Source organism: Camarhynchus parvulus, chromosome 9 (assembly GCF_901933205.1).
Source record: "Camarhynchus parvulus chromosome 9, STF_HiC, whole genome shotgun sequence".
Taxonomy (NCBI): Eukaryota; Metazoa; Chordata; class Aves; order Passeriformes; family Thraupidae; genus Camarhynchus; species Camarhynchus parvulus.
Window position 1 is genome coordinate 2,727,996 of NC_044579.1, and position 14,525 is coordinate 2,742,520.

Here is a 14,525-nt window from a genome sequence, read left to right on the forward strand (position 1 = left end):
TCAAGCCTCTCTTTCATCTTGCTTAGAGCACTCTCACCTGTAATTTTTTCTTTTTTCTGTACTCAAAACTCAGATTTTCTTTGTAAATAAGTATTTTCTTTGTAAATAAGTATTTATTATTGGTTTTAACTGCTGTGGCACATAAAACAGGAATGTGCCCCGTGCATCAGCTGCATCACTTGGCTCCTGCCCATCCAGGCTGCGGCACAGATCTGCATTGTCCCCTTCTGATTTTAGGGTTAAAAATGGGACCAGTGTGGTGTCACATGCTGCTTGCTCTCTTTTCTTAAGCCTCAAACAGGAAGTTACCCGTGGTGCTGAGCACACCTGATATCCTCCTTTTTCCTGAGGCTCCTGAGCATTGTTCCCACCAGAATTCCACGCTGCAGGTGCAAAACCAGGCTGAACCACGGCTGGGGGACGTGTCCTACAACAGAGCATTAAAGTGCAGCAGTTCTGCAGGGTACAAATGAAAATACAGGGGTGGGGAAAAGAAAAAATTCCATCCATCACCCATACAAACTCTCTTGTCAAACCCCCTTCCCTGAGCTACCCCATGGAACAACAAAGTCACCCCTTGGAGCTGGAACTGCTGTCCCCCAGCAGCATCTGCTCTCTAGCTCTGCTCTGAAGAAAAAAAAAAAAAAGGAAAGCAATTTTTCCACAATTTAAGCCTTTTTTTTCCTGCTGTCCACATTTGCTTCCCCCTTTAGAGCCGAACACAATTACCTTCCCTGTTTGATAATCAAACTACAACTCTGTTTCAATTACACAAAAGCAATATTTGGCAACGCACAGAACAGGCATAAAGCAGAAATAAAAAGTTAAGGATGAAGTTTATAGACCTTAATATGGAGATTACAAGTGGGGTTTTTAAAGCCAGCATGGGAATTAGTGTTTTAACAGAGGAAAGTTCAAAAAAGCAGGATTATTTAATTTCTTCTGGTAATTTTACCACGTCCTTTATGATCAGACTTTCCACAGGTATTTTACATAGATATGTTCACTGGAGAGAATATGTCCCACTCTAAACCTAAACCACCATGGCAGGGGTTGGGACTGGCTGATTTTTAGGATCCCTTCAACCCAGGCCTTTTGAGGATTCCATAATTCTATGAAAAAAATCCCTAAACTTTCAGCATGGAACTGTCCAATACAGTGGGATTTCAGAATTCTTAACCAAGATTGTTAATTCAGCAGTGTAATAGCAATATTTAATAATATTTAATAATATAATATTTAATAATATAATATGATATATGATATGATATAATATAATGTAATATAATGTAATATAATATAATGTAATATATGAAAATATATGAAAATATATTAATAGTAATTACATAAAATATTTAATAATAAAATTCTTAATAATGAAATTTTAACAAATACATTTTTAAAATAATACTAAAATTCATTCTGAATTATTTCTGGTGACACCTCTTGCTGATCCAAACCTTTCAAGTGCAGGAAACACTGAATGGTGCTGCTCAAACTGAGGCAGCTCTCCATGTTTCAGCATTTGCTGCCTTTCTTTGCTGCCTCCTCAGCCCATTTGGGGACATGTCCAGGTGACACACACTTCCTTCATTTCTCTGACATCAGAGGGATGAATCATACCCCCTAAATCTTGTTAGAGGCCACCTTAAAGCAAATTTCAGATGCTTATGACCATGCTCGTGCTCTCAACCCCTTTGCCTTGAGCAGCAGAGAGGCAGCAGGAGACTCAAACACTAAAAGCTGCTTCTGGCTTCATCTGTTTTCAAACCTTGTCCGTTTTTTCCTTCATTTGCTGTCAGGGCTGTGCCTTCCCCTCCCTGCTCCTCTTCAGAGAGCCCAGGGCACCTGGAGCAGCCTCCTGCTCCGAGGCACTGCTTTACTAAATGCAAAATGTGGAGCTTTCTGACAAGGTGACCCTGGGATAAGTGAATCCACTGTCTCAGGCTGTTTCCAAGGCACCAGGAAACTTCAAGTTCAGGCTTGGGGTTACCTGGATGTCTTCAGGTAAATGTCAGCCCTCTCCACTACTGTCCTTCAGCCTAATGTTCAGCTCTTATGCTGTACTTTTAAAGAAAACCAAGCCAAATTCTATATTTTTTCCCCTTTAATTAAAAAAATTAACATATAAATTAAAGTTTTGCAACTGTGCGCTGGGAGAGGAAAGACTTCTTTTTAGTTATCCCTTAGCTTGCTAAAAATACCTGTGCAAAAATTAGAGATTAAACACATTTAATGCCCTCAGTAATTGTGTGGAGAGTCATCATTTTCTCAGTGATTCTATGGAAGAGTGGAAGAAAAGGAGGTGCAAACCAGTGGATGTAATATTTTACATATTACATATATATATATATATATATATATATATATATATATGCTGTACACCTACAGACATATATGTATTTATACTCTTATGGGTTTTGCCTTTTTTTTTTAAATATCTCCATCTATCTAATGAGGTTTTATAAGGTAATGTCTTTTTTTTTATTAAGGGCAAGGTTCTTAAAAATTGCCACAAAATATGAAAGTGTCTTTTTGTTCTTTCATGTGAAATCATTGTCACATTGACACGGGGACTTTGCTTTCATTTCTTCAGACACTTGGACCTTCCTTTGATCAAAGTTCAGCTCTGGGGAAAATTGATATTTGTTAGTTTAAGAAGCTTAGAGAACAATAGGTATCATATATAAATATATATGGAAATGCATAAAAATATAGTATTTTTCATTATTTAGTTCACTATAGTGTATAGTACTATAAAAGCATAGTATTTTTTTATTATTTAGTTCACAATTAACTGCCCTTCAGGATTTTACCTAAGTATTATTAATATCCTAACTCGCACACATTCCATGTTATCACAGAATCTTGGAATCCCAGGATGGTTTGGGTTGGAAGAGACCTCAAAGCCCATCCAGTTCCACCCCTGGACACCTCCCACTGTCCCAGGCTGCTCCAAGCCCTGTCCAACCTGGTCTTGGACACTTCCAGGGATCCAGGGGCAGCCACAGCTGCTCTGGGCACCCTGTGCCAGGGCCTGCCCACCCTCACAGGGAACAATTCCTTCCCAAAATCCCCCCTAAACCTCCTCTCTTTCAGTTTGAAGCCATCCCCCCTTGTCCTGTCACTCCGTGCTCTTGTAAATTCTCTCTTTCCATTGATCTCCAGGACTTAGCAGAGCTGAGAAATCTTTGAGAGAGAAAAATATCTGGAGGAATATCTCAGATGTTTCTGCTGGGGAAAACATGAGCCTCTCTCCCAAGGTGTTCTCTGACCTTGCACGTGAAGATCCCATTCACCAGATTTGGTCCTGCCCTTCTAAGCCACCCACAGTCCAAAACCAGCACCTGGGCTCCTGCCAGGGTAACTGGGCTGAAAATCTTTGCAGGTGTCACCTCAGAGTAAAGGATGTCACACACCAAGAGTGGGCATGTGTGAGGAAAGTAAAAGTAAATGTAGGAAACATCCTTATTTTTTTAATGTCTGAGAGGGAAATCAACAAGACAATTATATCCAAACTATATTTGATGTCATTTCTGTGAAGATGTGGGGAGGCTGCTCGAAAGCTCAGCCTTGGTAAACTCCCCTGGGAGGGCTCAGCTCTCTCTCTGATCCCTGGCTGGATTTCCACGCCGAGCATCTGCGAGACCTTGGCTCGAACCTCTGAGCAAACCACCCCGCCGTGAGAAAAAGCTGTGAGGGAAACAAGTAAACTCCAGCTCTACAAGCTCCAAAAGGTCAAACTGCAGACAGGGGGAAGATTGCTGAGAAGGGGACAGTTAGCAGCCCAAGGAGTCGCAGGGAAAACACATCAAAGCTGCGAGCTGTGAAATTTTCAGGTTGAAAATAAAGCCCACAGAAGGTGGGAGCTCAGCAGCAGCAGCAGCAGCAGCAGTAAGGAATTACTGATGCTCAGCTCTGGGGCTTGCAGCCACGTTATTCTGCTGTGAATATTAGGAAATAAATCATTGCCTTGTCCTTCGAGCACGTCCTGCTTGCAGAGCATCTTTTCATGCCCAAACACAGTGACCCCGTGGTGTTACACCTCTCAACCATTTCTGTGTTTCTTTTTCCAAATCTCACCCTTGTTAGGAGACTGCCCACCTGCATATCCATGGATTTAAACCAGGGACACACTAAATAAACCTGGACAGGGATGAAATGTTGCTACAGATGATTGAAGCTGATGGCCAAACGCATCTGAAATTCTATTATTCGGCTTATTCCTCACCCCAGAGGGGTTACAGGGCCAGCAGAAGTGCCCAACAATGGATCTGAAGGGTAATTTGATAATATCAGGAAAAGTGTTTCAGATACACACCATGAAAATGGGTACCAATTTATTAAGTATACAGTATACACTAACACTCATGTAAGCCATTAAACATGATTATATTTTCCCCTTATTGGTTCACTTATGATCTGCTGTACCTTTCTCCTTATTACTCTAATTATAGATCAGTATAATTTCCTCTTTATTAGCACAATTATGGTCTGTACTTGTATAAATATCTTGGAGAAATCAGACCCACTGAGAAAATACAGCCAGTGAAAAGATAAAGACATTATTTATTATTATTATTATTATTATTATTATTATTATTATTATTATTATTATTTAATGTTCAAATATTCATAGTTCCATAATTCCATATTTTATCTTTTTTATCTTTTAGGGATCAAGTTCCATTAAGAAAATAAAAAATGATTAATGTGTACTCAACATGACTTGCATGCCATTATTGCAGTCTGGTGTTTAGCTTGCAAGAAAAAAATTAATTAAATTATAAGTTAGGTTTCACAGATTTCTGCAGACAGTTAATTAATTGATTGTAAGACTTTTTTCCCCTTTCTGTTTCCTGTTTCTTTCCTATGGATAGTAAAGCTCTAATTATTTAAAATAAAGATATTTGAATCCCATGATCACCTAACAACACCAGTTTGAAATTCACCATTTCATGCCCTCCCATACCAAAACTCTGTGAATAATTAAGAGGTTTGGTGGATCAATGAGCTCATTTAAATCTCTTAAGTAGAATTTGTATCTGAAAAGTGGACACTCTAACCAGTCCTCCCAATTCTCACTATTTTAGGCTTTGTCTAACATGATTCTCTGCCTTTGAGTTTCTGCAATCACAAGAGGGATGACATCTCTGATGGAAATGCCATAAGGAGTTTCAAAGGTTCAGCCTAAGTCACTGCAGTTTTCAGATTCCAATTTCATCCAGCACGGTAAAAATAGGAATGAAAAAATTGATCCAAACACCAGGACCTGCTGGGACCTGCGGGTGGGAAGTTCCAGAGGGAACAAATTCAGCGTGTCCCAGTCCGCGATCCCGTTAAAGGGTCGCAGGTCCTGAATGTGTCACAACCACGGATTTTAGTGGGAATAATTGGGTGTTTGTCATGAGATAAAGCCTCAGGTGCCATGCTGTAGGTCTGAAGCTTGTGGAGAGGAGGTTTGAGAGGTCACTGCAGCCCCCATGCAGCTGGGCTGCACCTCCCCAGAACTGTGCTCCAGCAGGAGGAAAAGAGTGGGGATGGAGGGATTTAAAAGATGTGTGGATGTGGCACTTGGGGATGGTTTAGTGGTGGGCTTGGCAATGCTGGGTTTGTGACTGGACTTGATCTTACAGGGCTTTTCCAGCCTAAATGATTCTGTGATGTGTTGGTCAACACCAGCACACATTTTATTTTTCCTCATCATTACAAAAAATATTCCAGAGCCATTTTCCCTTCATTTTATGTAATTCCCAGCAGATTTTATCTTTTTGGCTTTTCTGTTTCATGAAAGAAATATAACTTTGGGTGTAACAGATGAGCCTGAGAGAGGTTGTTCTTATTTTGTTCCTGCTGGGGCACCACATACTAAACTCTTCCAAAGGGTCATGCCCAGATCCCATTGGGAACAGGCTTGGGAAAGCTCTTCCCCAGCACAGAAACAAACTTCTCAGGCTGGGTGGCTTTTCAGCAGAAGGCCACTTTGTCCTGTGGATGTGCAAGTGTTGTGTAAGCAGGAAAACCTCATCATAAACATCTGTGCAAATTGTTCGGGAAGCCGCCACGATGGGCAAGGAGCAGATAATCCATCATGGGGCCATCTGCTTGAAAAAACAGCCCTGGCAGAACAGGTGGCTTCCTGCTAAAACACAGGAGACTCCCTCAGGTGTTGCTGTATGTTTATATATTAAGTACATAACATTAAGTGAAAGGTAAGAGGATGTGCAAAATATGATGCTCAGTATGGATTTTGAGGGTACAGATCGAAATATTGAGGCCACATTGATACCAAAGCTTATCCATGTAGAACTATTAGGAAATATTTTATTATAGAAGAGTTAGAATTATCTTTAATATCATTATATTCTGCTCATGATCATCCTGCCCTATGCAGATCCCTGATGATTCAAGCACCCCATAAACTTCTCTTTCCTTCCTTCCACTTCCATTTGCACGATGGAAACTGTACAAGCCTAAAACACCAACTTTTCCATTCCCTTGCCCTCTATCATGTCAGAGCATTTCAACTCCAAAAATGATCCTGCAGCATACTTTCCCTTAGCAGGAGTTGCAGGAGGTCAAAACAGGAAGGGAAAACTTCAGCGCAGTGCTGGAGAACCTGGCAGAGCTCATGGACCTCGGCTGGGGAGAGGACTTTTAGTGGCTGCAGGATTGTTCCTGATTCTCTGCTCATTTTCTCCCTTTTGCCTGGAGGCAGGCTCAGCACAAAATGCATGAATAGAGTCCAGGGCCTGAAAGACTTTCTGTTTAAGTTGTCAGACCAAGGAGCCTGTGAAATTGAAAGATGTGCCCAAGATCATAAGAAAATACTGGATTGCGTTCAGACACCCAAAAGTTAGGGACACCACCATGCTTTTTGCTTTGTTTTAAATACCCCACTGTTATAGCTGCAGTTTTCTAGTTTTTCTCTCAATACAACACCAAAAATAAGGACCTTTTGATGGTAATCTTGACTAAAAGCATCATTTCCATCCATTCCCCACAGCAAACAGAAGTCAGCCCATGGGATTCAGAGGCTGCATTTTCTAGAAGTCACTACAGGCAATAACCAAAAGATGTTATGCAGAATATTCCTGTGCTCCTTAGCCGGCAGCCACCCCCTGGGGAAGGAAAACCACTTGGGATCAGCCCGGCCAGGACCTGCCAGTGCTTCTTGTTGGAGCCACCAGCACAGCTGTGAATCTTGCGTGCACAATAATCAGCCCCAATGAGGGCTGCAGTGAGGGTTCTGACTGGAAATGGATTTGGAAAGCAGGGATGGAACCTCATGGCACAAGCCCTGTGCCTTCATTTCTGCCAAAGCTACACCTCGCTCATGCTGGAGAAAGCCCACAGGTGGTTGGGTGGGTGCTGCTGAGTTTCACATGGACTGCCTTCCCTCAGCTTCCATAAAACAGAGCCACAGCATCATTCAGGCTGGCGAAGACTCTCAGTCTATTTCCCAGAGCCCCTGGAGGAATAAAGCACGATGGCGAGGACCCGCTCGGCGAAAGCGTTCAAATGATTTTAATTTTTGTGTTCACGCAAAAGGAAAAAAAAAAAAGTTAAATCCCATCATCAGCTGCTGAAAACATTGGACGGTTTGAATGTCACACAAAGAATTGGAAGTGCCTGTGGGGCTGTTTCTCTGATTGAGCCCATTTGTACCTGTATCACAAATGAGCTGCCCTCCCCACTGAAAGGCCATTTACCAGTGGTTAGGATTTAACCATTGAAAAGGGAAAAGCAATTTGCTCACCCTCCTTTGCTGCCTTTCCTCTCCTCTTCCTTTTATTCCACACCCCTGTCCCCAAATTTTAGTCACAATTCATGTTGCCAAAATATCTGCAGTGATGTCCTTCCACGCAGAGTGAAAATTAATTCCTCTAGTAAATGTTAACAGCAGCCGTAAAACAGCAAAATAAAATAACACCAAGAAAAGCAATCAATAAAAACCTGTGTGAAAATTAGGTATTGGTGCATGAGATAGGAAAGGGCCTGAATCTGAGTGTTTTACAGAGAAACCTGGAAGCTATTCCAGAGAAGATGGGCAAGGAGTAAAATTTATCAAATGTTGCTGGGATAATTAAACCAGAACAGACAGGAAACAAGATGTTTGACCAAAGGGAATGGATGCAGCTCTTTCTGTGCTTCTCAAACCATTGTCCCTCTGTGCTTAGGTGACCCCGGAGTGTCACCATGCAAATGATTTCCAGCTAATGCTGAGACAGGTGTTACCATGACGTGTGCCTGGGCAGGGGGAATTTAGTTTGTGCTGAGCATCTGGTGCACGAGAAATGGCGATTCAGTCTTTGGGATCAGCACAGAGGTTCTCCAGAGTAGGAGAAAAAAATACAAATTTTTTTAAAAATATAAATAAATAAAAAGAAAGCAGAAGGCCTGCAGTGCTAACACCACCAGAACCTTTTGCTTGGAAAGCTGTGCTGGGTCACTCCATAGCTGGATTCATGCAAGGAAGATCAGCTACGAGGAGCCTCAGGGGAAAAAACCTTCCCATTTGTGACAAGGGGCATCTGGTGGGAGCAGAAAGGTGGGACCCAGCCAGGGAAACCCACAAAGCAACTTCTGTCAGCCCACACAGGGCATTCCCAGAGGAATGTCAGGCAGCAGGAGCTGACAGAGTTGTGTGGAAATGTTTATGGGAAGCCCTGAGGAACTGAGAGGTGTTTGCCTGGGACAGAGCCAGCCAGAAATGGGGTCTGGAGCTTTTGGCAGGAGCTGGAATCTCGGCAGCAGTAAAAACAAGAGGTGGGATGAGGGCAGGCCTTGAGGAGGAGCCCGTCCAAAGGCACAGGAAGGGCTCTGGCACCATCAGGATGAAATAAACCCATCCTAACCCAGTTATTAGCATTGTGTCCCTTTGACACGATGCCTGGAGTGTTTCTCCACGGGGCAGCTGCTGGACTGCATCATGTCAGAGCACAGCATGGAGCTATTAATGGCTTTTAATGTGATCCCCTGGATCCTGACAATACCTGCCATTAGGCAGGCCTTAATCACAGGATCACAGACACTGACATGCTTAAACCATTAAGCAAACACTCAAAATGCTCTTCATTCACAGGAAAATTATGAAACTTCAAACCAGAGCATCCACAGATCCAGTGCATGCTGGAAGAAATCTGAATTTTTAGTCTCCACGTGTCCACCTATTTTTGGGCTAATGACTGAGAGTTACAACCAGCTTTTCAAAAATATAACCAAAAAATATTGCCGTGCATTTCCTTGGCAGACTGCTTGCATCACTTTAATTTAGGAAGCAAACTGTGTTACAGCAACCACAGACATGTAAATGAGGCAAAAAAAATTGGTGCTCGTTTTGTTGCTTTCCAAATTTAAGCTGACCTAAATAATTTAATACAAAATTTACAGCAGTGAGAACACAATTTGGTGGACAAATATGGGAACACAGTGAATTTGTAGGACAGAATTTGTACTCCTCTGGGTAAAGGATGATTCACCATCTGTGTGTCCTGAAAGCAGCTTTCACTTTTGGGGCAAACACAGCGCAGACCCTTTCTATTATCCCTCAATTTAGCATGGAAACATGAGAATTTTCCTTTATCCCAGCAGGAAAACTGGGATAAAGGAAAAGGTTGTTTTCTGAGTAGGTGTTTGACATTAATTTGTCAACATTTTTCTCTCTCCAAGTACCTGAAAGGGGGCCACAGCCAGGTGGGTCTTGTCTTTCCGGTGAGAATGACAGGACCAGAGGGAACGGCCTCCAATGGCCCAGGGGAGGTTTGACTGGACAATAGGGAAGATTTCCTCAGTGAAAGGGTGAAAGGCAATGGAACCATCCCTGAAATGTTCAAAAAATGTGTGGGTGTGGCACTTGGGTACCAACAAATTCAACATGAACAACTTATGAATAATTAAAGAAATATAGGCATTTTAATCTTTCAGTTATTATGGTAACAGTGCAAGTAATATACTTTTATTTCTTTTGTTAGTAGTTAGAAATTTGTTATTGACTTCAATAGGTGACTTTAGTTTTTAAAATGATGACAGGTGGCAAATTCTCAGTTGAAAAACTTTGCAACTGGAATTTGCTTTTGACATTACTAAATTAACGTGTATGTGTATGCCTTAACAGATCTAGAATGTTAGAACAAGTAAATCCTTTGAGTTTTCTAAGCTGATCTAGTAGCATTGCAAGAAGTAATGATAGAAGGATCATGAATAAACTTCCTAACACACATTCTAGGATATTTTTAATACACAGTAGCCCATACTTGAGAGAGAAACGTAATACTTTCTCAGTAACTGTAATAGAATCAGCTATCAGAGGCTTGTTAATTTTGATTTTACAAACAACAATAATAAATATTGTACTATGAATTCTTGGGCATATTTAATAAACATTTGTGTATTTTTACAAACCTTGTGTGACACCCTTTCTACAGTTTTACCGTTAGCACATGTAATTAGTCTATTAGAGCCCAAGGAATATGAGAACCTTTGTACAGTTGAAGAAGTAGAGGCTGTGAAGCTTTGTTGATGTTTGAGGGGTAGAACTTGGCGTTGCTTTTGCTGGCACTGCTTTAGCTGGAGCTGTTAGATTATTTTTGTTTCCCTCTTCACTGCCCATTCTTAGGGAGCCACGGGTGAGAGGGTGGCCTGCTCCTGCTGCTGAGAGGTGACCGTGCTACGCGGCAATGCCATTTTTTTGGGCAGCCTTCTTTACAAATGCTATAACACTCCTGGATGCATTTTATGCCCTGCAGGGGCTTTCCCCACGCTCTGGCAAACTTACTGTCGATGTCTGGAGATGTTGCAAGGCTCTGAGGGGCTGTGGTGGTGACAGGATGGGCCGAGGCGTTGGAGCGGCTCTGCTTCCGGGTTTGACATCAGCAGCTCGTGAGGATGTCATTCCCAGAGCCGCCAGTGGAGGCAGTGTTGAGGGAGAGGCCACACCCACTGGAGGCGTGGCTGTGTGCTCAGAGGTTGTCATGGGGAGAGGCCACACCCACTGGAGGCGTGGCTGTATGCTCAGAGGTTGGCATGGGGCGGGGCCATGCCCGCTGGAGGCGTGGCTGTGCTCTCAAAAGTTGGCATGGGGGTGGGGCCATGCCTGCTGGAGGCGTGGCTGTGTTCTCAGAGGCTGGCATGCTGAGAAGCCATACCCACTGGAGGCGTGGCTGTGCTCTCAAAATTTGGCAAGGGGGTGGGGCCATGCCTGCTGGAGGCGTCGTCTGTGTTCTCAGAGGCTGGCATGCGGAGAGGCCACACCCACTGGAGGCGTGGCTGTGCTCTCAAAAGTTGGCATGGGGGTGGGGCCATGCCTACTGGAGGCGTGGCTGTGTTCTCAGAGGTTGGCATGGTGAGAAGCCACACCCACTGGAGGCGTGGCTGTGCGCTCAGAGGTTGGCATGGGGCGGGGCCATGCCAGCTGGAGGCGTGGCTATCTTCTCAGAGGTTGTGGTTTTTAGCTCATACTGTTAACGCTGATAATGCTTTTTCATCATAATCTAAGTCCCATTCCTCAAGAAGTTTCCATTCCTTTAGAACTGCGTGGTCTTGCACAGAGATAAAGCCCCCCATATCTTCTGTGGGGTTTTTATTGTATGTTCAGCTTCTCCAGTTTTTTGGTTTTACACAGCCCTTTGACTGTAATTTTTGCAGGTTTTGTTGCAGAGTTGGCTCTCCTCTGAATTTTTTTCAAGCTTTTGATTTATAGAGCCCTTTGGCTGTAATTTTTGCACTTTTTTTCTGCAGGGTGGGGTCTACTTGCCCCTGTCTTTTTCCAGCTTTTCACTGTGGGGACAGGCTCTGCAGGCACTGCCCTGTGTCTCCCTCCACTCTTCCTGCAGGACAATTTGTGGACTGTTCTTCATCACATCGGGGTCACCACGTGTTCCCACGGCAGTCTAGCATCAGGGACAGGACCCTGACAAACCTCTGCTGGTCGCCAGCAAACAGCATGTTTGATTGTTCTGAGCTTGCTTTTATAGGCAATTCAAACCTCCTGGGTGTGGACAGCTCATTGGTCTGATCTTTACACCCCCCAGGTGCTGCACCAGTGAAATGCTTGCACCTTGGGAAAGATGTTTTTGGGTGAAGCCCCTGCCAGTCAGCCCAGGGGTCAGATTATGGAACTGGGCTGGGTTTTATTATTTATAATCAGATTAATGCTCAGTACAAGCCAGCTTCTACTGTGACATAATGTGGCAACGGGAAGGGTTGGACTCCAGCATCTTGAAGGGTTTTTCCAACCTTAGTGATTACATGACAGGAAGATGTCCCTGGTAGTACATTAAGTTATTCCTGGCAATCCTTTGTGCTAACATGAAAATGTGGAATAACTTTGTGAAACAGCAGGGGAAGGAGAGTAGAGAATTAACCCTGTCAGTGCTGCCCCAGGCACCACCCAGCACCCATGGCAGGAGGAGATGTCAGCTCAACCCAGCTAATCTGAGCTTCTCCAGTCGGGCATCAGCACTGTCTGCTGCTCCTGAGCAAAGCACAAATCAGTGAGCTGATGGGTAATAATTACAGAGTGATCAAAGCACGTCAGGCAGGGAGACCTGACATCCCTGTGCTTGCCAACGGTTTTTAGAGTTCTGAAAAATACTCTGGTTTCTCCAATCTGAAGCAGGATATGTGGGAAGCTGGGACAGCTTCCATCTCAGGGGTTTGGTCTCTGTCCATGGTTATGGTTAGCTGAGGCACAGCTCAACATCCTTCCCATGGCTGCTCCAGAGGGATTCAGGAACTGCCTCAGTGGGATATAGGGAACAGCAGCATTTGGTCTTTGATCATTTTGTCTTCTACTTCAGCACTCAAGGAAAAGAAGACAATTTCCTTCCTTCCTTCCTTCCTTCCTTCCTTCCTTCCTTCCTTCCTTCCTTCCTTCCTTCCTTCCTTCCTTCCTTCCTTCCTTCCTTCCTTCCTTCCTTCCTTCCTTCCCATCCTACACTTTTCCAAAGCTCTTTGTACAATTTCTCAGAACTATCCTCACTGCAGTTCAGAGTATTTTGTCCTGTTTACATAACAATGTGTTTCCTCTGTAACAAACCAAAGGAGAATAACAAGCATTTTCATGAATTTCAGCAGGATTTGTACACATTGGGTCACAATAATGTTAGAGAAAGCTTTAGAGTCAGTTTAAATGCATGAATCACACACACCTGCAGTGGACTCCAGCGCTTTCTTGAGAGTGATTGTGAGTCATTCCTCAGCCATGGACTGGGCTAAAGGACAAAGAGGAAGCATTGAGACACCTCAGCATTCCCGTGTGGAGACAATCCTATAGGAATATTCACTGCATAAAAACAATGAGCCTTGTGCCCCAAAGCACTTCAGTCCTCCAGTGGCTTTGAAAATCCCTTTGCCCTCAGCTCCAAAGCCACACAGGTGAAATCAAAGGTTCTTTGTATGAAATTAAGCAGGACTGAGCTTAACTCAGGGACTCCCAGTCTCTGGAAGTGTCCAAGGCCAGGCTGGATGGGGTTTGGAGCAACCCAGGGTGGTGGAAGGAGTCCCTGCACATGGCTGGGGTGGAACTGGATGAAATTAAAGGGGCCTTCAAACCCAAACCATTCTATAACTCTATTATTCCTTGCCCAGTGTCGGGAGCAGCATCAGCACTGGATGGCAAACCCCTCTCTAGTCACAGTCAGTGGTTTTTGTCCCATCCTACATGATCAGAAAATGAACTGAACATGTAGTTTGCAAGATGTTTTTTTCAGCACCCACATCTGCACTGCTGGCAATCACACAGCCTGCGCTTCACAACCAAGCGAAACAGAAAATGTGATTAATTTTATTTGAAAATTCTCTGAGCAATTTGCTACCCGTTTCATTTCACTGCCACCTCAGAAGTTACACTTTGACCAATGCCACTTACCCTGAAGACACACAAGAAAGAGAATAAATATTATTATTGGTGTCTGAATATTCAGTCTATGTAAATGCATTATATACCTTGCTTGGCTTTGTCATAATGGAAAAAGCAAGGCAAACACCCAATTTTTTCTGCTCACACTTTCCCTTTGTCCTTTTTTTAGTTTTTTTCCCCAAAATTTGCATAGTACATATTGCAAGATTTTTTTTCTCAGTTATATCCCTCTAGTTATTATCTTGAAAGCAAAATTCAGATATATCCAGCACCCTGAGGTTTCAGAATCAGGGAAGTTGGGAAGGACCTGTTGCTTCATCTTTTTTGCATATGCCCTTGCAGTCTGCTGTTTTCTATTTATTCTGAAAACCTCGGGTAAAATGGAACCTTACAAATGAATTAATGAAAGCAGGTTTCAGCTCTGTGCAGGCAACGAGCTGGGTTCTGGGGAAGGGAAATTCCTGCGCAGATCCCAATGCATTGGAATAACCAGAAACCACCAGGTTGTGCTGTTGCCCTTAAGCAATGCACATCACCACGGAGCTGTGCTCAGCTCCTGGCTGCAGCTTGTCTGGGAAGACCCTGAAATCCTGGAAAACCACTTCCCTCAGACTCATTTTCACTTGTGATTATACAGCGCAGTATTTTTCACACCCAGTTTTGG